Below are 25,863 nucleotides of genomic sequence, written 5' to 3' on the forward strand. Positions count from 1 at the left end.
CCCATACATTCATGCAGACCTTCTCTCATACACAAGCTCTCTCATATGCTCACATACTCACACCCACACACGCGCCCTCTCAGACTTATACCCCTTTACACTCACACACATACACACAAGTTTGTGGGGTGAATTATATTTTAGAATTATATTTGATTTTGCTCAAAAACTACATGAATCCATGTAAGATTCTGAAAATCTTATAGAATCATGGATGTAGGTTTGCTTGCTGAACTTGAAGGTTTCATCACCCGACTAGGTAACATCTTCAGTCGGCCTCAGGCGAAGCACTGCTGAAAATTCCTGCTTTCTATTTATATGTTTGGGTTTCTTTGGGTTGGTGATGTCATTTCCTGTGGTGAAGTCACTTCCTGTTCCTTTTCTCAGGGGGTGGTGGATGAGGGTGTTTGTTGATAGAGTTCTGGTTGGAATGTCATGCTTCTAGGAATTCTCATGCATGTCTTTGTTTGGCTTGTCATAGGGTGGATGTGTTGTCCCAGTCGAAGTGGTGTCCTTGTTCATCCATATGTAAGGATACTAGTGAGAGAGGGTCATGTCTTTTTGTGGCTAGTTGGTGTTCATGTATCCTAGTTGCTAGTTTTCTGCCTGTTTATCCAATATAGTATTTGTTACAGTCCTTGCACGGTATTTTGTAAATGACATTAGTTTTGCTTGTTGTCTGTATAGGGTCTTTCAAGTTCATTAGCTGCTGTTTTAGTGTGTTGATGGGTTTGTGGACTACCACGATGCCAAGGGATCTGAGTCAAACAACTCAGACACTCACGAGAATTCCTAGAAGCATGGCATTCCAACCAGAACTCTATCAACACCCATATCAAGTTAGACCCCATCTACCACACACTGAGAAAAGGAACAGGAAGTGACTTCACCACAGGAAATGACATCACCAAGCCAAAGAGACCCAAACACATAAATAGAAAGCAGGAATTTTCAGCAGTGCTTCGACTGAAGATGTAACAAAACGTCTGGAAATAAACCTTCAAGCTCAGTGTGCAAATCCACATCCAAAACCTCAACTTGAGCTACAAATCTTCTCAAAACTCGCTAAGAAATAGAATCAGTCTGAACATTGTTAAAAATCACCCAACACCAGGTTATATTCCAACAGGTTTATTTGGAAGTACTAGCTTTCAGAGCGCCGCTGCTTCATCACTTGGTTGTGCTCACCTGGTGAAGGAGCAGCACTCTGAAAGCTAGTGCTTCCAAATAAACCTGTTGGACTATAACCTAGGGTTGTGTGATTTTTAACTTCATCCACCCCAGTCCAACACTGGCACCTCCAGGTCAGTCTGAACACTGGGGCACAGACAGCCTCACACAGGCCACCTCACACCTTCAATGCATTACTGAAACAGCATGGCACCTGTTGTTAAAGTTCACTTGAGAATGTAACTAAAAATCTGGAATTTACATATGACAGAACTGAGATCAACATGGTCATTCTAAATGATGAAAGACTTGACAAACAATCCAGGTCTTTTTCAATATATAATTTTAGTTGCATCACACAGTAAAGCTTTGCTATAAATTCTATGTTTTACAATCCTTTACTCATCAACCACCTGATGAAGGAGCAGAGCTCCGAAAGTTAGTGCTTCCAAATAAACCTGTTGGACTATAACCTGGTGTTGTGTGATTTTTAACTTGGAATAAGAAGCTTAGTTTAGAATCAAACAGGACATCAAAGCTTAAAGCTGTCTGAGAAATCAGTCTAGAAATGGAATGACACCCAAATTAGGTAAAAAGGTAGTACTGGATTAGTGGTGCTGGAAGAGCACAGCAGTTCAGGCAGCATCCAACGAGCAGGGTAGGCTGGCAGGAATATGGAATGTACAACAGAGATTCGTAAATCTAGAATGCAGGGGAGGTTGTTCAGGGTGTAACATAAACAAAATCATTTGGCAGTTCAGGTTAATGTTGAAGTTGCTTTTTTTTCAGAATCGCAAGTAAACTGACTTCTAGCTCTTGTTAAAAACCATTTATTATGCCCATATAAGGACGAATAACAGCCGACCAGGCCGCCATCACAATACCTTGATGACAAGACAAGAATGACATATTCAAAGCAGGTTCCTTTTCATCACGTCCGCTACAAAAGGCTATAAATTAGCTAATTTCCTGGTTGTATTTAGTGAGACATCTCGATCAGTGTCTGTTGGTTGGAGCTTCCGTCATTGGTATTCCCCGGCTTCACGCAGCAGTCAGGACCGAGAGGGACTTTGTCCCGGTGACTCCAGGCAGCAGCCGGGACCGAGAGGGGCTTTGTCCCGGTGACTACAGGCAGCAGCCACACAGACAGAATGAAAGTCCGTGTGTATTCATCAGTGAAAAGCCCGGGCCGTCGGCCCAGTCCGGCCGGGAAAGGTAGGTGTCCCTGAGTACAGGGAGGGGGGAGCTAACCGGCTCGGGCTGGGTGTTGTGTCTCTGTGGCTCCCATCGGAGCTGGACACCAAATATATCACCAGGACCCAGGGCCGAACGAGTATCTTTAATTGTCTTTTTTAAAAAGCGGCACGTACCTCTTTTTGAGTTATTTAAAGCGGTGACTCTCATTTATACACTTTTTAAAAATAAAAAACTTTCAAGCTGGTTTTGAACATAATCCTGAAGTAGAACAATCCTTTTTTGTTTGTTTGTTTTCAGATCCGAAGGCTCTTAAGGAGTGTGGAGTGGAGCTGAGGAATATTGGTGATTTGGTTAACTTCCTGCAGCTCATGCTGAACACTATCAAAGTCCTTCAGCTGTCTACCTGAGCTGCCCTGACACAGAATAAAACAAAATACAGCCGATGGTTATTACCGAAAATGGTTATATATTCAAAAAAAAATCGCGACCTGTGCTTTCTTTACCGGTTTCTGGTCTGAGCTTTCCTCCTTTTAAAGGTCTTACGGATACAGGATGTCGTTGGGGGCCCTCGAGATGACTCCAGCCTGAACATGTCAGTAACCCAGAGCGGGAACTCGGTCACGGTGGGTAAACCAAACAAAAACACACCAGAGGATTCAGTTGGACAGTGTGGTCAATAAATCATTGTGGAGGGAGGACTGGACCGCTCGGGAGAAAAAAGGTGCGAAACGTTGCAAAAATAAGAAGCAGTATGTTGCATCATACATTTGTGAAATGGCAATGGCTCAACACTTAAAGTGTAAACTTTCAATGACTGTGTCCCTTTTTAACAGTTGGAATTTCTACATTAATGGAAGTTTATTAATAAAGTGGTTTTTCACGACTTGGGTGCACTTGACAATAATGAATCAAATCTAATTGTCACGTACTTTTAGTGAGGAAATGCTTCCACTTGTCGCCATGACCCAGTGCCATTTTGAATAGTTTAATGAAAAATAATATAGCTTCAAGATTGTGTCTGAATTTACAATGGTGAGATCTTTGTGGTGGAGAAGGTGGGAGAAGCTGCAAGTATTGGTTACTTATGAAATAAAATGGTTTAACCTGTATGACAGGTCAATCATGGATTTTTGAACAACTTCTTCAGTTTTTATGGTTTTTATTCTTGCTGAATATCTATAAAGAGCATTTGAGAAGTATTTTGAATTTAAGTCATGCTGTGAGTGTGGTGTTAGTTTAATTAAATACATAATTGTTTTGACTTAAATAACTGTACCTACTTACGAGATAAACATGTTGTAAAATGTTTTAATGGGTTCACTGGGTCTCCAGTAAAAAAAACAGTATTATGCAAGCTTATCATGTATGTCAACAATTCTAAATGTTTTATACTGTAATTCTTGGCAAATTGCATTAAATATTTTTAGTCAGCAATCACTGTGACAACTGCTATGGTCTGATTTGTATTGTGTTTTATACCTGAGCTGGGAATTTGGTGCCAGTGAGTCCATTCCATTATAATCTGTTGGCTTCAGTAAGACAAATTTTAGAGTTCAGGAACTAGACTCTGTGCTGGAACAACTGCACCAGAACTAGGTGAGATCTGTGGTGGAGGACCCTTTCAGAAACCAAGGATAGAATAGGCCATATCAGTGCTGGAGTGACCGTGACAGAATAGAGAACAGTTCTTTTTCCTTTTTGAGAAATTTGTTTTTTATGTGGACCTTTTGTAGGTAGCAATTCTCAGCATCCGGCAGTTACTAGAAAGCAGTCTTCATTTAAGCAGATGTAAAATGTTCCAGGAGGAAGAGCAAGGGAGTTGTTCCCTCCCACCTTGTCTGGAGAGCAGGATGCTGCCCCATGACTTCAAGACCAAAACATTCACTTCTGTTTTGTCCTCCAGTATCAGTGAACCATCCCCAATTGTCACCGTTGTATACTTTCTTTATCTAACTAATTAATAATATATTTTAAGTTGCTTAACAAACTCATTATCTGAAATTACTTAGAAATCATTGACTGCCTATATGAGGTAACTGTGATGAAGCTGTTTATTTGAAAGCAACAGTATAGATAGGATAAGTTAAACTATATAGGCTGAACAGGTGTATGGTCTATAACAACAGTCAAGAATTGTTCCCTGCTTCTTCTTTTTGAAAGAAGGATAAACGAAACAAGATGACAATGATACCTGTAGTTTAATAATATTTTCCTCCAGAATAGTTCACTACCCTAAATCAACAAATGGACAAGTGGAGTTTTAATTGAATTCCTAGAGTGTGGAAAGGGGTCCTTCAGCCATACAAGTCCACCCCCTTTCTCCACCCCCCCCCCCACAAAGAATATCTCACCAAAGCCATTCCACTACATCTACCCCTAACCTACACAGCCCTGAACTATGGGCAATTTAGCAAAGCCAATTCACCTAAGCTGCACATTTTTTTTTTAGGCTGTGGGAGGAAGCCCATATAGACACGGGGAGAATATGCAAACTCTGTACATAGTCCCTGAGACCGGAATCTAATCTGGATTCCCTGGTGCTGTGAGGCTGCAGTGCTAACTGCTGAGCCACCCTGCTACACTTTAAGATGGGGAATACTAATCTCTAGAGGTGGTGTCAGCAGTCCCTTATACAAACTAGAAGTAGGCAATTCAGCCCTTTTGAGTCTGCTCCGTCACTCAAGATTATGGCTGATTTGAATGTAACTCCAAATCCAAAGTCACACCCCTATCTTGATTACCTTGCAACCCCCTTGCTAAACAGGAATCTCTACCTCTGTCTTAAGAATATTCTCAGTCTTCTTGAATCAACTAAACATAGACTGAAGCCAGTGTGGCTTGAACTGAAGAAGCTCTTCTCAGTATAATGTTTTTTAAAAATCTCCTAAAAGGCCCATTTACAGAAATATTTCTACTCAATTTCTGGTGGACAGGACGTGAACCTAGACCTCTGGACAAGAGATATGGAATGCTACTTTACATGATCTATTTAGAGATGTTCTGACACCTCCAGGGCAGGTGGGGCTTGAACCTGAATCTTCTGGCCCAGAGATAGGGAAGCTACCTTCAAGCCCATTTATATTTTATAATCAACTTGCTTAGAGATGTTATTGCACACCTCTGGAACAGGTGGGACTTGAACCCAGAGCTCCTGATTTTAGAGGTAGGGAAAGCTATCACTGTGTCAAAGACCAGTTATATGCTTTATTTCTAAGGAGCTGGTGCCTGGTGTGAGATAATCTAAGAGATATCAAAGGAATTTCTCACAGTACAGGTTTACATGAAAATATGAATAAAGATTTTAAAAGTAGACTGCTCCATTTTCTGTCCAAAACGCACACTTTCCTGTGGCTGATGGCGTGTCAACACATAGAGTCATAGAGATGTACAGCATGGAAACAGACCCTTCGGTCCAACCAGTCCATGCCGACCAGATATCCCAACCCAATCTAGTCCCACCTGCCAGTACCCGGCCCATATCCCTCCAAACCCTTCCTATTCATATACCCATTCAAATGCCTCTTAAATGTTGCAATTGTACCAGCCTCTACCACATCCTCTGGCAGCTCATTCCACCCACGTACCACCCTCTGTGTGAAAACGTTGCCCCTTAGGTCTCTTTTATATTTTTCCCCTCTCACGCTAAACCTATGCCCTCTAGTTCTGGACTCCCTGACCCCAGGGAAAAGACTTTGTCTATTTATCCTATCCATGCCCGTCATAATTTTGTAAACCTCTATAAGGTCACCTCTCAGCCTCTGACGCTCCAGGGAAAACAGCCCCAGCCTGTTCAGCCTCTCCCTATAGCTCAAATCCTCCAACTCAGGCAGTATCCATGTAAATCTTTTCTGAACCCTTTCAAGTTTCACAACATCTTTCCGTTGGAAGGAGACCCAAATTGCACGCAATATTCCAACAGTGGTCTCACCAATGTCCTGTACAGCTGCAACATACCTCCCAACTCCTGTACTCAGTACTCTGACCAATAAAGGAAAGCATACCAAACGCCGCCTTCACTATCCTATCTACCTGCAACTCCACTTTCAAGGAGCTATGAACATCTAATTTAACTTCTATTCAGACAGTTTGGATATTGAGATTTTGGAGAAGATTTGTAGCTCAGGTTGTCGGTTTGCTTGCTGAGCCAGTGGGTTTGTTCTCAAGACATTTTGTCACCATGCTAGGTAACATCATCAGTGAGCCTCCGGTAAATGATGTCTTGTCCCACTTGTTATTTATCTTGGTTTGTTGTGGTGGGTGATATCATATCTGGTTGTGTTTCTGAGAAGTTGGTAAATGTGGTCCAAATCTATATGTTTGTTAATGGAGTTTCAGTTTGAATGCCAAGCTTCTAGGCATTCCCTCGTGTGTCTTTGTTTGGCCTGCCCCAGGATGGATGTATTGTCCCAGTTGAACTGGTGTCCCTCATTGTCTGTGTGTATGGATACCAGTGATAGTTGGTCATGTCTTTTGGTGGCTAATTGGTGTTCATGTATCCTGGTGGCTAGTTTCCTGCTGATTTGTTCAAGGTAATGTTTGGTGCAGTCCTTGCAGGGTATCTTGTACATCATGTTCATTCTGTTGCTTGCGGGTACGGAGTCCTTTAACTTCATCAGTAGTTGTTTTAGTGTGGTAGTGGGTTTGTGGGCTACCATGATGCCTAGTGGTTGGAGTAATCTGGTAATTATTTCAGAAATGTCTTTGATCTGTGGTAGGCTGACTAGATTCCCTGGGCCTGTTTAGGTCTGTTGTGCAGGAATTGATGGATTGCGCTTATTGAGTAACCATTGTTCCTGCAATATGTTGTATAGATTTGGATAGTGTTTGGGTTGGATGTCCCCACCACTAATGACCAGGATTTGAACTGGACCAGCCACAGAAATAGTGTGGCTACAGGAGCAGGTCAGAGTCAGACAGCACGGAAACAGACCCTTCGGTCCAACCAGTCTATGCCAAACATAATACCAAGCTAAACTACTCCCATCTGCCTGCTCTTGGCCCCTACCCCACCAAACCTTTCCTATTCATGTACTTAACTGTTGTAACTGTACTTGCATTATCATTTCCCCAGGAAATTCATTCCACACGCGAACCACAGTTTGTGTTTGCCCCCATGTCTTTTTTTAAAAATATATTTTTATTGAAAAATAAGTTTTTAATATTACAACAAATACAAAACAATAGAATTCAAAACAATACAAAGAAAGAACTTTAAATACCCAAACTACCCTCATATACAAATGTATAAATATATATCAAAACATATTGAAAAAAAACTCAATTAACTACTTAACTAAATAAATTATAACAACAAATAAATAAATAATAATAATATAGTTCAGCAAAACAAAACACTAACTCTCGAATATCGAGAGCATTAATTTTCACATATGTTCTCAGCTCCCCCTCTCTGGATATTGGACTCGTAAAGCACAATTGTTATGACTATATAAAAGCCCTTATTAGTGTGGCAGACAAATCTGTGTCCGGGTATTCCAAATAGAGCCACCATGTCTGAGAAATTCTCAGTTTTGTGGTGTACCATACTTGTAAGAAAGTCCAAGAGGATATGCTCCATAACAATCTTACACCAGCCAATAGGCCTGGGGGATTTTCGGACACCCAACCCAGCAAGATATTCTTTCTTGCACAGAAAGTAAGGATGTTGAAAAGTTTTTTTCTTATACGTATCTACAGGGAATACACTGGGCAGGCCAAGAAGAGAGATCAGGTCCTTCTCCACCCTCATACCCAAAATCCCCTCCATTGCATCTGCCACAGCGCTCCAGTTTGTTTGAAGTCTGCCACAGGACCAGCAACAATGGGTAAGAGTGTCCGTACTAACTTTATACTTGGGACATGTTGAAGATACTCCTGGTTTAAATTTTAACAAATGATCTGGAGCCAAATGGACCCTGTGGAGAATCTTCAACAATAAAGCATGAGCCTATTGCAAATTGATACCTTTTTGCATTTTCCCAAATATCTTCCCATGTCTCTGAGGAGACCTCAATGCCTAGTTCTTTCTCCTACACACTGCAGAGTTGATCAAACTCATCTGAGGGGCCACGCCCCCCCCCACCAATTGATGATATAAAGTGCTGACAGAAAGTGTGCTCTTAGCACTGAGAACCCTCCTCTCAATGTTGGAATCAGTCAAAAGTGTAGTCTTATTTTGAATTAAATCCCTAACTTGAAAGAAACGAAAGAGGTCCCTGCTAGCTTGCTCGTATTTCTGTGCTAACTGATCAAAATACATCATTGTGTCTTCCTCAGATAAATCACCCATTCAAGACACACCCCTAGCTGCCCAATGTTTGAATCCTGAATTCATCATCCTTGGTTGAAAACCCAGCATACCCACCATAGGTGTAAGGAAAAATATTTTGCCAATATTGCCTTCCCTCTGCCAAATTGCCCTCCATGCTTTAACAGTTTTGATAACTATTGGGTTATGGCAATATTCCTTAACTGTCCTCATTTTGTCCAAAAACAGCAAACTAGTAAGGGGGCACTTTGCCTGAGAGGTTTCAATATCTAACCATATTGAAAAAGAGTCCCCACAAGCCAAATCACTCATCTAAGATAAAAGCGAGCCTAGTTGATAGTTTTTAATGTCTGGAAGATCCACTCCCCCAAGTCTGTGAAGCAATTGTAGTTTAGCTAATTTAATAAGGGGCCGCTTATAATGCCAAATAAAAGAGCTGAACCAGCCGATCAGTCTCCTGAACATTTGCTTATCAAAAATCAGGGGGAGCATCCATACAGGGTACAACAAATGGGGGAGAATATTAATAATAGCTATCCGACCTAACCATAAGACCGGAAGTGCATCCCATCTTTGAAGGTCTCATTTGGTTTTGTCGAATAATTGAACAAAATTAGCTTTAAACAATTGATCAATAACTGGAGTTATGTACATGCCCAAATACATAAACCCCCCCGTGATCACTTTCATGGGAATCAGGATTCGCCCTCAAGACCTAACACCTTTATAAGACCATCCATAGGCACAGCCTCTGATTTCGCAAAATTAATCTTGGAACCTGAAAAGGTGCCAAATGAGCTGATGCCTTGTATCAGGCGAGGCACCAAAACTGCTGGATTTGACAAAAAAATGAGGACATTGTCCATGTTCAACGAAATCTTATGTAATTTTGACCCCATTTCTGGAGCTGATATATTGGGATCACTACGAATGGCCTCCACCAACGGTTCAATCACCAACGTAAAAAGCACTGGCGAAAGGGCTGGCCCTAAAAATGCTAAAATTGCTTGATTGTACCCCATTGGTGATGACCACAGTGAAAGGATCACTAGAGAGAACATTTACCCATCTTGTAAAGGCTTAGCCCAAGCCAAACCCTTCTGGAGTGAAAAAAAGGTATGGCCACTCAACTTGGTCAAATGCCTTCTCTGCATCTAGGGAAATCACCTCTTGACACGCTTGAATTATATGAAGCAGCTTCCTAACATTATTGAAGGATCTTCGGCCCTTTATTAAACCTGTCTGGTCCTCTTTAACAATAGTAGGTAACACAATTCCAGCCTTTATGCAAGAGTCTGAGAGAATTTTCAAGTCAACATTTCAGAGTGAAATGGGCCTGTAAGAAGCACAGTCCTCCAGGACCTTCCCTTTTTTAAGTAACAAAATATTGGCCTCTCTTAAAGATGGCGGGAGACAATCATGGCTGTATGAGTTATTGAACATGTCGATCATCGGGTCTGACAATATGCTTATAAATTCCTTATAGAATTTGCTAGGAGGTCCATCAGGACTGGGCACCTTTCCAGTCTGAAGCTGCTTTACAGTCCCCTGCACCTCTTGTTCTGCTAAGGGGGCATTGAGAAAAGACTTCTGTTTGAGGGTCACACCCAGGAGCTCCAGATCCTTGTAAAAGGACTCCAATTTGGCCCACCCCTCCTCACAACCCTCAGATTGGTATAATTCAGAGTAAGATCTCTGGAATGCTGCATTAATCTTTTTGGAATCATGTTAGGTTCCCAGACCCTTCCTTAATCGACATAATGGCTTGAGGGGCACTCCTTTTCCTGGTGAGATATGCTAGGTACTTGCCCGGTTTGTCACCATGCTCATGTAACCTTTGCGAAAGTAAGCTCCTTCTTTGCTGTCTGCGTGTGCATGGAATTCAGTGCAGACCACAGTGCTGTAATCCTCTGTAACTTGGCCAATGAGGGCCTGTCAAAGTAAGCCTTCTCGACTGTCTTCAACCATGCTTTGAGGAGACGTTGCTGTTTGCCCTTCTGCTGCTTCCTACTGGCAGAGTAGGAACTAACTAACCCCCTGCCTTAGGCTTTGTCAGTTTCCCAAAGGATGGGCAGGTTACTAACTGAGCCTAAATTAATGAGGTAAAAACAATGACTGCAGATGCTAGAAACCAGATTCTGGATTAGTGGTGCTGGAAGAGCACAGCAGTTCAGGCAGCATCCAAGAAGCTCCTCGAATGCTGCCTGAACTGCTGTGCTCTTCCAGCACCACTAATCCAGAGCCTAAATTAATGTCTAGGAATGCCCTAAATTCCTTAGAGAAGTAGTCCACAAACTTATTATCCTGAGGAATAAAGGGATCCATTTGCCAGTGCCTCAGGCCCACTATAACGTCCTTCAGCTTAACCAACAGGTACACTGGAGCGTGATCAGAGATGGGAATATTATCAATTGTACAAGATGTCAACAAGTCCAGGGTTGTCACAGGGGTCAGAAGAAAATCAATCCTGGTGTGACATCTGTGCGGATTGGAGAAAAACATAAAATCCCTGTGTGTAGGGAGGAGACGCCTCCAGACGTCCACCAACCCTAACTCCACACACAAATCCACTAACTATTTAGTTTGTACAGAGGGTATCGAGGGGCCTTTGGGCAACCTGTCTACCATGAGATCCATAAGACAATTAAAATCTCCCCCTCTAATGATATGTCCGGACTCAAGACTGATCAATTTAGAAAACACATCTCCCAGAAATTTGAGGAGATGGGCTGGAGGGCAGTAAACATTTAAAATAGCATATTCTTCCCCATTTATCAGGGCGTTGAGGATTACAAACCTCCCGTGTGTGTCGTTAACACACTTTAGTAACTTAAATGGGAGATTCTTCCTAACCAATATAGCCACTCTCCTACTTCTGGTATTAAAAGATGAAAAGTAAACCCGATCAAAGCCATTCTGCTGTAGTTTCAAATGTTCCCTATCATCCAAGTGTGTCTCCTGTAATAAAGCAATATCTACCTCTTCCTTTCTAAGACTTGAGAGTAGTTTTTTACCTCTTAATTGGTAAGTGACTCCCCTTGATGGTCCAGGTACACCATTTAATCAAGTCATTATCCTTAACCTCTGCAGTAATATTTAGAGTCCAGAGAGAAGGAACTTGAATTACAAATTGCCACGCCTTAATGTCACAAGATCCATTGAGTATAAAAACTACATCAATTAAAACCACTACAGTTAACAAACCTACAAAGCTATCAAAGACTATAATCTACAAAAAAACCCAAAAAACAAACTAACATATAAAGTGCCAATGGCACTCAACAGGGGAACTCAACCCCTGCCCAAAGGGGCATCTACGCGTCCTAAAATCCAATTTCCCATCCCTCTGCCAATACTGCAGCCAGGGCAATTAAATACCTGACCCGGGCATAAACTGCCCGTAAGTAGACATCTAGTCATCACAATGATTTTCTCTCCTCCTAGCTACAGCTTCACCACAAACACAAGCAGAAAAGAAAGAAAATACACCATGAAATAACAATGTGAACAAAGAAATTTTGAAAGGAAGAAAAGGTAAGTACCCCACCCATCCTTTGGTATAACTTAACTTAGAAATTGAAAGTACACATACCAACTGCCCCTGAACATAGTTTAGTCCAGGTTATTACCAATAAAAAAAAGGAAAGGAAAGCCCCTGCCAAACGTCCTTTTTTTAAAAGAAAAGCAGAGACATACTCAAACAGCATTACTATTTGTACATACTAAATTGTTCAGATTAAGTTAATTTGTCCACAAAGTCTCTTGCCTTCTCCAAAGTGTCAAAGAGATATACAGATCTGTCTAAGATGATCTGAAGCACGTTCAGATACCTCAGACAATACAGGATCCCAAGCTCCCTCAGTCTTTTCTTGATGCCATCATAGGATTTTCTTTTCCGGATCACCGCCGCTGAGAAGTCCTAGAAGAACATGATCTTAGAGCCCTTGTAAACTAGGGCCTTTGGTTCCTTCCCCTGGATTCTGGAACCTTCCAAGATTCTCTCCTTATCTCTATAGTGATGAAACCGCAGCAAGATAGGACGAGGATGTCGGTGCAGACCTGACCTCCGCACCGTGACCCAGTGAGCCCTCTCAATCTTAAAGCCTCTCATTTCAGCCTCTAAGTTAAGGAATTTTGGCAACCAATCCTCAATAAGTTCCACTGGCCACTCACCTTCCTTGACATCCGGCAGATGATCCGAATATTTTTTCTCCTTTTTGCAAGGTTTGTGAAGGTTTTCTCCTGCCCCTGTTCTCGAGGCCATCAACCTGGTCATGCAAATTACAGACCTACGTCTCCAGCGCCTGGATCCTATCCTGGGAAGAATTGGTATCAGCTTCCACCACTGTGAGTCTGTGTTCTACCTCATCCGTCCTTTTCTCCATGTCTCCCAGCTGCTGTTCATGCTTCTGCAGCATGTTAGATATCAGGGCCAGCTTCTCCTCTACTTGCTTATCCAACATTTAGCGAGATTTTGTGAGCACCTTTACCAGGGCCTAACAGGAAATCGAGTCTGAGGATCCAGTAGGCTGGGCTGCAGACCCGGTCTTGAACATACCTGTTCCCTTCTTCGGCATTCCCTAGACGGCGAAAACTAAGGTAAGTTGCTCTCTGACAGTTTCCTGGGACTCCATGACCTTTCCAGAGTCCCAGGCTATCATGGTGGTCCGGGTAGAGCAGATTAGGACTTTGTCCCCCATGCGATGCGATGCGGAGATCTGCAATGTGATCTTCCTAGATCGTCACCATTTTGATTCCCCCCCACCGTGTCTTTTTGAAATCTCTCTCCTCTCACCTTAAAAGTACGTCCCGTAATCTTGAAGTCCCACATTCTAGGGAAAGATATCTACTGTCTATACCCTTCATATCTACTAACTCTCCAAAGCTGTCCACCATCTACATGGCACAAGCCAGGTGTGTGATCAAATACTCTCAATTTGCCTGATGGGTACAGCTACAATAACATTCAAGAAGCTTCAAGGAGAAAACAGTCTGCTTGACTGGCACTCTGTCCATTACCTTAAACATTCACTCCCTTGAACACCATTGTAGAGCATTCCATCTACAAGATGCACTGTAGTAACCCAGCAAGACTCCTAACATAGCACCTTCCAAATCGGTGGCTTCTATAAACCAAAAAGATAAATACAGCAGAAGCATGGGCATGTCACCAACTGTAAAGTTACCCTTCAAGCCATGCACTGCCCCAACTCGGAAAACAAAATCAAAGTTCTGGAGAAACTCACCAGATCTGTTGGCATTTGTGAAGAGAGAAACTGAGTTCACGTTTTGAGGCCAAAGACTCTTCTTTGGAACTGACCTGGAACTGTATCACCATTCCTTCACTGGTGCTGGGTCTAAATTCTAGATCTCCCTTCCTACCAGCATTGTGGGTGTATCTATATCTCAACGGTGATGTTTCAAGAAGGTAGCTTACCACCATTTTTTCCAGAGTAATTACGATGAGCAATACATATCGGCCTTGCCAGTGATGCCAGAATCTTGTGAATGAATATAAAAAAAAGTGTCGTGAGATCGCACATCGGGCTGGCAGAGACTCTGGTGACCAATGCTGCCAAGCAGACTGTTATATAAACTTTCTTAATAAGACTGAATAAGATTTTATAAAAGCAAAATTAAGCTGGAAATCTGAAATAAAAACAGAAAATGTTGAAAACAGTTAGCAAACTAGGTAGCATCTGTGAAAAAAAACAAAGTTAACATTTCAGATCAAAGACCTTTCACCAAGAGTCTGATTCCAATCTTTTGCACATTCTCTATTCCCCTCAATACTCCTCCCTTTCAAATAAGTACCGAATTTAGTGAACATGTATTGAATCTGCACTACAAGTCATCGGAAACAGTGAAAAGATTTACAATATTGTATGCAAATTTCAGGAACTTCAGTTTTGAGAAAAGCTTGAAGAATCTGGTTGCTCTCCTTGGAAAAGAGTAGGTTTATAGGGAATTTGATAGTTGTTTTGAAAATGATGAGACATCTAGGCAGACAGAATAGAGAGCTACAGTTCCCATTGTCATAAAAGTCATGAATCAGAGCAGATTTATGGTGATTGGCAAAAGACCAAAAGGTTATATATAGACAAACATATGCAGTGAGTGGTTTGAATCAGATGTGTATAGCCTGACAGTGTGAAGGACATAGATTCCATTAGGATTTTAATGGAGAATTTCATAGTTACCTGAAGCACAAAAATTGTTGAACTATGGGAAAAAGTTGGGGCAGTAGTACTAAGTAAGTTGCTCCTGTGGAGAACCAGCATGGACATGACTGGCTGAATGTAATAACCACATTATGATTCCATAATGTGTCGTTGTTTTTGGCAATATCTTTGCAACATCAACTATTGCACTGCTACATCTAGAATTGCCAGCTAGAATTTGTTAAAAATGAGACATATTTAATAACTTTTACAGAGGGAGAGCTACTTGAGCACATTTTGCTATTAAACTAGATCATAGCTGAACTGTTTCTTCATTTATCCTTAGTGTTGAATGTTTTAATTGAACACAAGAGCATTATTTCTCTGTTCTATGAAGAAATGCTTTCTGACATCATTTCTAAATTGTTTAGCTCTAATTTTCAGACTCTTTGTAGAGGACTCCTCCTAAGATGAAACTGTTTCTCTTTATCTTTCCTGTCAAATCTAATATTAAACACCCTATGTAATCATACAGTCATACAGCACGGAGAAAAATCCTTCGGTCCAATTTAATTCTTTTATTCTAAAAATCAAATTCTTCCCATCTCTGATTTCTCTTCTGTGAATCACCCCTTCACTTTCCAGTTCCCCTCTTTTCCAGTGTTGGGTTTTTTTTCCCCTTTACCCTGTCTCGGGTGGCCTCCCTGCTCTCAGATAGATTAGATTGCCTACAGTGTGGAAACAGGCCCTTCAGCCCAACAAGTCCACACCGACCTGCCGAAGCGCACCTACCCATACCCATTCCCCTACATCTAACACTACGGGCAATTTAGCGTGGCCAATTCACCTAACCTGCACATCTTTGGACTGTGGGAGGAAACCGGAGCACCTGGAGGAAACCCACGCAGACACAGGGAGAATGTGCAAACTCCACACAGTCAGTCGCCTGAGGTGGGAATTGAACCTGGGTCTCTGGCGCTGTAAGGCAGCAGTGCTAACCACTGTGCCACCGTGCCGCCCACTGCCACCATCACACATCTGATTCAAACCACCCACAATACTGGCATGAAAATACAGGCAAAGACACTAAGCTGCAGTGATCCTAACCTTGATATGGTCCATACAATAACATTAATTTGCAAGTAACATTTCATTTTTACCACGTGAGCATGTGTCATGTGAGTACATGTCACACGATCAAGCTTCTAAGAATGCCCTCCACAGTGTTGGTAACCATAGTTTGGATCTGGACTTCCACATATAATGTGAATTAGCTGCTGACTCTTAAATTTGCTGAGCCAGTGTACACAATTCTCACTATGTTTCTCAATGTGACTTCAGGCAATCAATGTTTACTGTTTCTAAGAAACTACAGAGGAACCTCAATTATCTGAATATCAATTATCCAAATTTCGGATTATCTGAAGGAGATCTGAAGGTCCTGATAGAAACAGTACATCAAAAAGCTGTTTCAACCCTCATCACATCTTTTGTTTACAGACACGATGATTAAAAACGAAGTCAGCTCATTCAAATGCTGCCAAGAACAGCCCTGGACAGTCCAGGCACCGTATCCAAATGACTGACCGTCCACCCTCTCTCTTCCCCCCCCACACTTTCCCTGGAGTTCTACATAGGAGTGAACCCTAAACCCCGCTTCCCCAGATAATTTCTCCAACATCGTCCTGTACAGGGCAAAGGTGGAACCTGTCAAAAAGTTGCAGTAAAAGGATGTGTGCATGCTATTTGGAGACTCACCTCACAAAGGTAGCAGCAGTCTTACAGTCCGGCTGCCCCGGGGTGGAGGGGGGAGCTGACAGGGGGTGGGGTGGACGCGGGTGGTGTGTGTTGGGTGGGGTGGACGGGGGTGCAGGGTTGGGGGGAATGGACGGAGTTGGTGGACAGAGTTGGGGCAGGCAGATGGAGTTGGGGAACGAGCAAGGGGTGGATGGGGTTGGGGACATGGGTGGGTGGGGTGACGAATGGGATTGGGGGCAGGTGGGGACGGATGGAGTTTGGGGTGGGTTGGGGGTGGATGGGTTTGGGGTGCAGGCGGGCGGGAGCGGAGCGAGTTGGGGTGGGCGGGAACGGATGGAGTTGGGGGGGCGTGGGGCAGATGGGGTTGGGGGGGGCCGGTGGGGCTCGCGTGCGGTGTTCTGATGCCTAGTCTCCTGAGTGGGGAGCGGGACTTCACAGAAAACCCCGAGCCCCAGAGGAAATTAATTAACCGAATAATCAATTATCCAAACGAAATAGTGCCCGCCCATCTTGTTCGGATAATCGAGGTTCCTCTGTATACTGTAACATTAGATCTGATTTATCTTACTTTACTGCATTTAAAGTGAAGTACTTTGTACAATATGTGTTCTATGTGTGAATTTGTATCATTATGACATTATGCTTAAATAAGAGCCACATCAATTTCAATTTATGAACACGTGACCAAATATAAATGCCTATTTAATTTTGGAGTAAACTGAAATTTCTCATTGCATCTGGATGCCAAACATTCTTTGCAGTAACTCACTGAATGTACTTCAAGAGCATTTCTCTCCCCACTGACCATTACCGCCAAAATGGACAAGTTTATGAAGGTGAATGTAACTTCTGAAGTCCCCTCACGGTCTGGTCCATTTTTGACGTAGGGCGGCACGATGGCTCAGTGGTTAGCCTCACAGCACCAGGGTCCCAGGTTCGATTCCAGTCTCGGTGACTGTCTGTGTGGAGTTTGCACATTCTCCCCGTGTCTGCGTGGGTTTCCTCTGGGTGCTTCGGTTTCTCCCACTGTCAAAAAGTGTGCAGATTAGGTGAGTTGGCCATGCTAAATTGCCCATAGTGTTAGGCGCATTAGTCAGAGGGAAATGGGTCTGGGTGGGTCACTCTGCAGAGGGTCAGTGTGGACTGGTTGGGCCAAAGGGCCTGTTTCCACACTGTAGGGAATCTAATCTAATCTAATCACATGTTCTTTCTTTGTTGCTGGGCCAAAAGATGTGCGGGGTGGGTGAATTGTCTGTGCTAAACTGTCTGTTGTGTCCATGGCATGTGTCGGCTAAATGGGTTAGCCATGGTAAATGCGAGGTTGTGTGGATATGGTAAGGGACTGGGTCTGGATAGGATGCTGTGCCGAGGGTCAATGCAGATTTGACAGGGAAATGGCCTCTTTCCACACAGTAGGGATTCTATCATTCTAATTGCTGGGAAACCATCCCTCTTCTGTGCTGTGTCAAATAATCTGTAACCATTGTGTTTACATTCCTATTATAATTTCTTCTATTTGTCTCATTTGTTCAGTTTAGTTTTAGTAATCTGATTGCTTTTTGGTATGATACTAGGCCAGTCGTCCTGAGAGCTGAACTAATAATAGCCATGAGTTCTTAATCCCAATATATAGCAGTTGGGAAATTAAATTCAATCAATTAAATAATTTTGGAATAAAAAAAATTGTATCAATAGTAGTGACCGTGAAACAACAGTTTGTCATAAACACCGTCTGGATCACTGTTGTTCCTAACCAGGCTGAGCCATTTGATGGCTCAAAAAGTATCCTTTGTAATTCCCTGGCTGAGTCCTTCACCGGTAATTAAGAAGACAGCTCAATACTATCTTCTCAACGGAATCCCGAATGGACAGTAAACAGCCACACACATCCTACGAATTACTTAGAATAACTTCATCACTCAAAAATAGCTACCTATCAATTTATTTTGGATCATTTATATTTTGAGTGCCTCAGTTTTTTCTTGAATATTCACACAATCCCACAGACACATACGTCACTTAGTTTATCTCGGCAAATGTTGCTGATCAAACCGATGGCTAAATCTGATGAAAAGTCATTGAGCCAATAAATTCACACAGCTATTGCGTGACTTGCTGCGATTCCCCAGCTTCCTGTTTTTGTTTCACGGTGGGCGGTTTCCAGGTGTCTTATGACAACGTCGCTCCCTCCTGGGAGATGTTGAGAAGCAGTGGAATTCCCGGAAATGTCGCTTGCTGAGGTGCTTTCCCAACCACGGGGTATTCACAGAAATTGCCACATACACAACTCGTGTCCAATCAACATACTTACATAGGATCGGAGCATCGATTACAAAAGTCGACTGAACTCCAACTAACCATTGACTAAAGTGAACTCTCTCGCTTCTGTTTACACAGTTCGGCTGAAGAATCTTGACTAATTTGTATCCAGAGTAAAAATTGATGAAGCCAATAAAACGGGTAAGCTTCAAAAGATCGGCGTCTCAGGATCTCCCCGCTGGTGAGTATACTGCATCCTGGAAAAAAAAAGTCAAATATTGCATATGTGCAGTTTACGATACTAATATTGCCAACAGTAGTCATGATTTGGAGATGCCGGTTTTGGATGGGGTGTACAAAGTTAAAAATCACACAACACCAGGTTATAGTCCAACAGGTTTAATTGGGAAGCACCGAATTGTCGCTCCGAAAGCTAGTGTGCTTCCAATTAAACCTGTTGGACGATAACCTGGTGTTGTGTGATTTTTAATATTGCTAACAGCAGCCAGACCTTGACCATGCTCTTGACATTCTATGTTGGTGAGGTTTCTGCTGAGACTTAAGTTTCTATTACCAGTCAGACGCGCTTAGTATAATTGCCATCGAATATATTGTGTAAACATGTATTTATTTTATTGCACTTTCCGTGATGACTAACTTCTAGTTTGTTTCCAAAGAGTCATAAGGATTAAGGTAGGATAGCATGTCAATATAGCCTCTGTTATTTCCTGAAGACCAGGAATCCAAACTGATAGATGGAGTTTTCTCTCGCGCTCGCAATTTGTTTATTGAGGGACCTATTTGAAACGCGCCTTTGAATATTTTCACGCAATGAAACACTTTCAGTGCGGATCGCTGTTAAATTTGGATAATCTGAAACTTGTTCCTAATGAGGATGCAAAACTGCTTAAAATGTGCAGCAATTGGCACTGTTGCAGAAACGGGAGTTGAAATAGAGCAACAGCAGAGTGGAGGTTTCATTCTGCATATAGTCTGCTTTATTGATACGAATAATATGGCGTGAGTAGATAATTACATTCTTGATCAGTTGGGAAAGCAACGGTTGGAGGAAAAGTGCAGGAAAGTGGACTGTGATGTCGGATTAATCATGAACCTATTGAATGGCTGGAGTAGGCTCAGGGGCCCAAGGGCTGATTCTTGCTCCTATTTCTTACGGCCTTATTATGATCTGAAAAAATGCAAGTCTTCAGTACTGTATTCCCTAACTCTAACTAACATAAAACAAAAATACTTAATTTAGAAGCAGATTAAGTTGCTAAAAGTAACAATGTTTTGTTTATTTTAGATTCAAAAGTCATAAAGGAGCTGGCACAAGAGGTGAGGAAAATTGGAGACTTCCTGCAAATGAGATATATACTACTCAAGTCTCTCCAAGCTGAACAGAACTCCAGGAAAAAATTGTCAAGCAATCAAGAAAATTGAAACATTTAACAGATTATTTTATTTCCAAGTTTTTGGAAAGCAGTAACAGATGGAAGTCATTCTTGGAGGTCGAGAGAATGACAAGGAGCAGGGGAGATACAGCATCAGAGAACTAATACTCCCCTGTTAGGCTCCAAGGAAAAAAAAATGAAGCAGAGCCACAAAAATTACTTTGAATAAAGGCACAATTTTACAATTTCTTGAATAGAGTGTAAAGTAGAGTGAACTTCTGCCCTTGTTGGGAGCAGACAAACTAAATTGTGTGGACGTTATGTAAAGTACTTTATTAACTCAAGAATTTGTAACAACAAAAATAAATACTTGGTAAAGTTAATAAAATTGAGAGTTGAAAGAAATGAATATTTTTATGTTGGAATATACTTTGAAATTTTTAATCCATATACTGCATTGTTTCATGTTTCAGTTAACGTGACTTTATTGTAAACTAATTTAAATCACTGTTACTATAATCTGGTGATTGTTGTTGTTGGCACAAAGTTGTTTTCATGACCTTCACACTGTTAATGTATTAACTTACCTAACAAATAAAATCTACAATTCCTTCATGTCACACTCTGTTGTATTGTACTATCAACATATTATATAGGGGTATTATATGCACTTTTAAAAAAAATCAAGGACCACTTCTAAATTCCAACTGTGTGCTCTCACGGGACCTACCTGGGAAATCTTTCTGGACTTGATCAATTAAAACACTCCATGACTGCCATCCAATTCGGGATGATAGCCATATCCTGTGGCTACAATCCAAATAAGCAGCCCACAGTCTTAGAAGAGTGGACGAATATCACTGCTCCTGCGTCAGGAAGTGGGGTTGAGCAAACTGTGGATTGATAAGTTTCTGGGTTCTGATGCACTTCATCCTACTGTCTTAAAAGAGCTTGCTAATGAGGTAAGAGATGCAATCATGTTACTTTTCCAAAATCTTTTATGTTTTGGAAATGTTCCATCAGATTAGAAAATATGAACTTCTGGTAAAGAAGTGAGAGAGGCAAGAAACTATAGGCCAGTTGGTTTCACATCTTTTGCAGAAAGGTGTTAGAATCGATTATTCAGAAGGTTGCATTTGGGAACTTGGAAAACTCAAGGTGATCATGAAGATTCACAAAGATTTTGTAAAAGAGAAAATCATTTAACTAGCTTATTGTAATTCTCTGAAGGAGTAATGTCACTGTGGATATAGGGGAGCCTGTTGGCATCCAGAAAGCATTTGACATGTTGCCACATTAAGGTTTCTTTCTTATTTATTAATGGATCTAGGCTTTGCTCTCTCGAGCAGCATTTATTGCCCATCCTTGTTGTCCTTGAGGTGCTGGTACTGAGTTGCCTTTTTGAACTACTGTAGCTCATTTGCTGTAGGTACAGCTACAATGCTGCCATAAAGTCAGGAAGGCATTACAGGCCATTTCAGAGGCTCTCAAGAATCAACATCATTCTGTGGGTTTCCCCTTCCATTCAAGGCACTAATGGACCAGATGTGATTTTGTGAAAAAATATTTTTTGCATTGTTTTGTGGCTCATACTAGTCTTCAATTCCAGATTTATTTAATCAATTGAATTTAAATTAATTCAAATTCCCCATGCTCCTGTGCTAAAGGTAGGTACATTACCACTGCACTACAACCAGGGTCCTCAGCACCCCCTATTTTTCCCAACCTGTTCACAGATGTTATTACACACATCCTGGAGCAGGTGGAACTTGAACCTAGGCTTCTTGGTGCAGAGATAGGGACACTACTATTGCACCATAACAGGGCGTTCAGAATTTCCCCGCCACCAGTAAACCACTCTGACCTGGTACAGGGTTGTACGTCTTTTCTGCTTATTTAGCTAGCATCTAAATTGTTGCTTTATAAACGGCTACAAAATTACCCATAATTTCGGCTTTTCTTGGGTAAAGTGCAACACCGAGTCTAAATCTTTGATCTCTTCACTCCAGTAGCTTTCATGGAAGCTTCTTTTGCTCCTCTGTTTATGCTCACTTTTAAAATTCTGACAAACATTTCTTGAACTTTGCTCAGATCTCCCGGTGTGTGAGTTCCATTTACCGCGTTTGTTTTTCGATGTGTGTAAGGTACCACGCATTTCGCAAGTTGTTGTGTTTTAGAATATACGTCAGCCTATCTCGAGTGACGAAGCCCGAATCTACACACGAGAATGGAAATGTTTGGAGTAGATAATATTGACATTCCCGGACAAATAAAAGGAATTTCCTCCCTTTTGAGACGGCAAACCTTTTGTTTTACGAAAAGGTCAACGTTTGCCACAAGCAAACATACATAGCACACCCTTCCGCATCACTGGCTTTCCATATCATCGGGGCACCCAAGAAACTGAAACTGGACTGGAATGGACTGAGATGTGTGACTGAACTGGAACAAAGTGGGTTGGATTGGAACTGGAATAGGTTAACATGCAATCTAGTCCGGATCTCTCCACCCCGAAGGCTCCCTGCCTCCATTCCTGACGAAGGGCTTTCGCCTGAAAAGTCGGTTTTCCTGCTCCTCAGATGTTGCCTGACCTGCTGTACTTTTCCAGCACCACCCTAATCTAACCTGCAATCTATTGGATTGAATTGAGCTGAGGTGAGTGGTTGGACTGAAATGGAAATGGACTAGACTGGAATCAGCATGAGGTGTGAAGAATCAAAGAATCCCTACAGTGTGGAAAGAGGCCATTTGGTCCATCAAGTCAACATGGACCCTCTGAACAACGTCCCACCCAAACAGCCAACCCCAGCTTCTTCCCGTAACCCACATTTATCTTGGCTAACTCACCTAGCCCACACATCCTTGGACACTTTACTATGGCCAATCCGCCTAACCTGCACATCTTTGGATTGTGGGAGGAAACCCATGCAGACACAGGGAGAATGTGCAAACTCCACACAGACAGTCATCCAAAGCTGGAATCGAACCTGGATCCCTGGTGCTATGGGCCAGCAGTGCTAACCACTGAGCCACAGTGCTGCCCAAGGCAGGGTTACTTGACATGAAATGTTAATGCTGCTTTCTCACCACAGATGCTGCCAAACCTGCCGAGTATCTCCAGCAATTTCTGTTTTTGTTTGGAATCATCTGGACTGGACTGGAATAGGCTAGACTGAAATGACCTGAACTCGATTGGGCTGAGATGGGAGTCTGGACAGGAATAGGTTGGGATGGATTGACTGGGATGGGAATTTTTGGACTAGTCTATACTGGAATGGGCTGAGCTAATACTGAAGAGCTTCCCGGAGAGTCATTTAGGGCAGTGAGCTGTATTTAACAGAGCTCAGTGTTCACAATCTACATCTGATAATCAACACTTAGAGAGACTTCCAATGTGGAACAAATTATATATGTGAGTAAAAAGAAGACACTACCTTAAACGTAGCAGCAACTCAAAAGCAAGTTTATAGTTGGTGACGAGGAAGTGTTAGTGATAGATGAGTCTCCACCTGTTGTGAGCAATTGGATTTCTCTTCAAATAAAGGTAAAGAATCTGAAATAAAGGAAAGAATCTGACTGGAACAGGGAAAAATAGGAAATCTATTCCATAATGCATTAGTCATAAAGACGCCAGCTTTGACTTAAGCAAAACATTAGTTTAGTGAGTGGAATGAAGTTGGCTAGGTGGATCTCATTGGATATGAGCTCCCTGTGTGTGGCTCTTAACCTGGCCAACCAGGGATCCCTGGCTGACAAATATAAACTGGAGTGTCCACCCTGGAGTTGTTCAGGGAGAGGTGGGCACCGCAGGGAGTGGAGTGCATTATTTCCCTCTCCAACTCTATTTTGATTTAGTCCCTACCCTCCCCTTCACTGTTTTGATCACACAGCATTGCCCTTTGATGTGAAAGGCAGTGCTTGTCACTGGCCACTTGGGTGTTTTTCTATCTTCCTGGTGGTGGAAATTTGAATAAAGATTCGTGCACCTTGTGTCTTTCACTGTGTCTCACACCTGCACACACACACCATGGGTGCTGGGGGAAAAATAAGCACTACTGCAGTTAGGCAGTAGTGTGGGGGGAGAAAAAAACAGGTGTGAGCACTAAAAAAAAATAAACTGGAGCGTCAGAGAGTCTCGTCACTCTACGGACTGGCTCTGAGCTAGCTGGTCAGAGTCCATGTACTGTGCACATGTAAATAAAAGGTGACTTGGTGATGGGATTTCAGCCTCCATGGAGTTATTTCAGTTAGAAAAACAATTTTAACCTGGCAGCCTCAACTCTGACAGTACTCTTCCAGAATCACAAGGCTTGTTCTCATCACCTGCATCTTAAAGACTTGACTACATCATCTAGTTAATGTTCCAAAGTCCTTCTTTGTACAAAGGTTTATGCTTAAGTATTCTCACTACTATATGTAAGATCTTCCCTCACTCACATTCACCCACTCACTCTAAACCTGCATTCCACTCACTCTCTGGGATGCACAGCCTTCCCTCCCTTCCCCCTCGACCCCTCAGCACTAACACTAATAGCTGTGCCACCTGCTTTCATCTCACTCAATCCCTCTCTTTCACATTCCATGCCACATTTCAGCAGAAAGGGCCATGACGGTAGTGGGATGTTCAACATTTACCCTACCCTGCCCCCACAATAAGATTAAGATCCTGACCTGCACCATCCCAAGCAGCTGACCAATCATATCTAAGTCACTGGACAGATAAAATAGGCTGCCTCTGATCTGCTATGCACAGAATGTTTGATGTAATACTGGCTCCCTTGACATGACTGAGTACTGCTCCCTATAGCCTTTGAGATATTGGTTGAAGCTTAGGCAGTATGTTTGCTGTGTATGTAGCTGTCACCTGATGTAGGTGGGAGCTTGCTGTAGCACAGTGACAACACATCTATCTCTTTGATTGATCATTGCTGGCAACCATGACAGGCCGACTGGCTTTGTCTCTGCACTAAAACACAAAGCAAGGCAATGCAGACATGGTGTAAGCATCAAAGTAGGCTCAAAGTGAGTGATCACTAAGAGAGCAAGCAGGCCTGTGATGCACTTGGTCTAATCTGTGAGTGGGTGCTTGTCCCTGTGCATACTCACCTGGGAGGAGAAAATGAGGACTGCAGATGCTGGACATCCAGAGTCCAAAGTATAGTGCTGGAAAAGCACAGCAGGTCAGGCAGCAACCGAGGAGCAGGAGAATCAACATTTCGGACATAAACCCTTCATCCTGCGCTTTTTCAGCACTACACTCCCATATTCACCCACCTGCAGCATTTAAATAAAAGCTTGTCCAAAGTGCAACATTATTTAATAAAACTGGATCAGAGGTGATGCACAGAAGCTGGAATCGCCAAACTCACCCACTCATTTTCATTTCAGGAATACTTGGCATCTCGTTTCTATCTGTCAGTGGAGGAATTGGAGAGTGTTTATTTATGAGCTGAGATTAAGTGATAATGAGCAGTAATCCTGCTTAATATATCTCTTGCAACTCACTAGTGAGAATCATGCCTTGATGTCCTGGACTTGTTTGTAAATTGCAACGCTTTGGTCTTGATGTTGAGTAGGGCCTTGCTCAGAATGTGGCCTAATTTTCCTAAATTTCTTACCATAGCTGTTCAAGGCCTGGGAAGATTTCATCCCTAGT

General features: G+C 42.3%; 1 protein-coding gene and 1 long non-coding RNA gene across 2 annotated transcripts in view; one reads left to right on the forward strand and one right to left on the reverse strand.

Moving 5' to 3' along the window:
- LOC140478889 (protein FAM221B-like) overlaps positions 1-2,969 on the reverse strand; it is a 54,222-nt gene extending 51,253 nt beyond the window's left edge. The window contains exon 1 of the mRNA XM_072572479.1: positions 2,871-2,969. The gene's annotated coding sequence lies outside the window, so the exon portion shown is untranslated. The remainder of the gene's footprint in view (positions 1-2,870) is intronic.
- On the forward strand, positions 1,829-20,827 carry LOC140478891 (uncharacterized). The gene is made up of 4 exons (XR_011960887.1): positions 1,829-2,385; positions 2,665-3,088; positions 18,952-19,054; positions 20,120-20,827. It is a non-coding gene; the product is annotated as an uncharacterized lncRNA (long non-coding RNA).
- Positions 20,828-25,863: the final 5,036 nt, after the last annotated feature.

Source organism: Chiloscyllium punctatum, chromosome 1 (assembly GCF_047496795.1).
Source record: "Chiloscyllium punctatum isolate Juve2018m chromosome 1, sChiPun1.3, whole genome shotgun sequence".
NCBI lineage: Eukaryota > Metazoa > Chordata > Chondrichthyes > Orectolobiformes > Hemiscylliidae > Chiloscyllium > Chiloscyllium punctatum.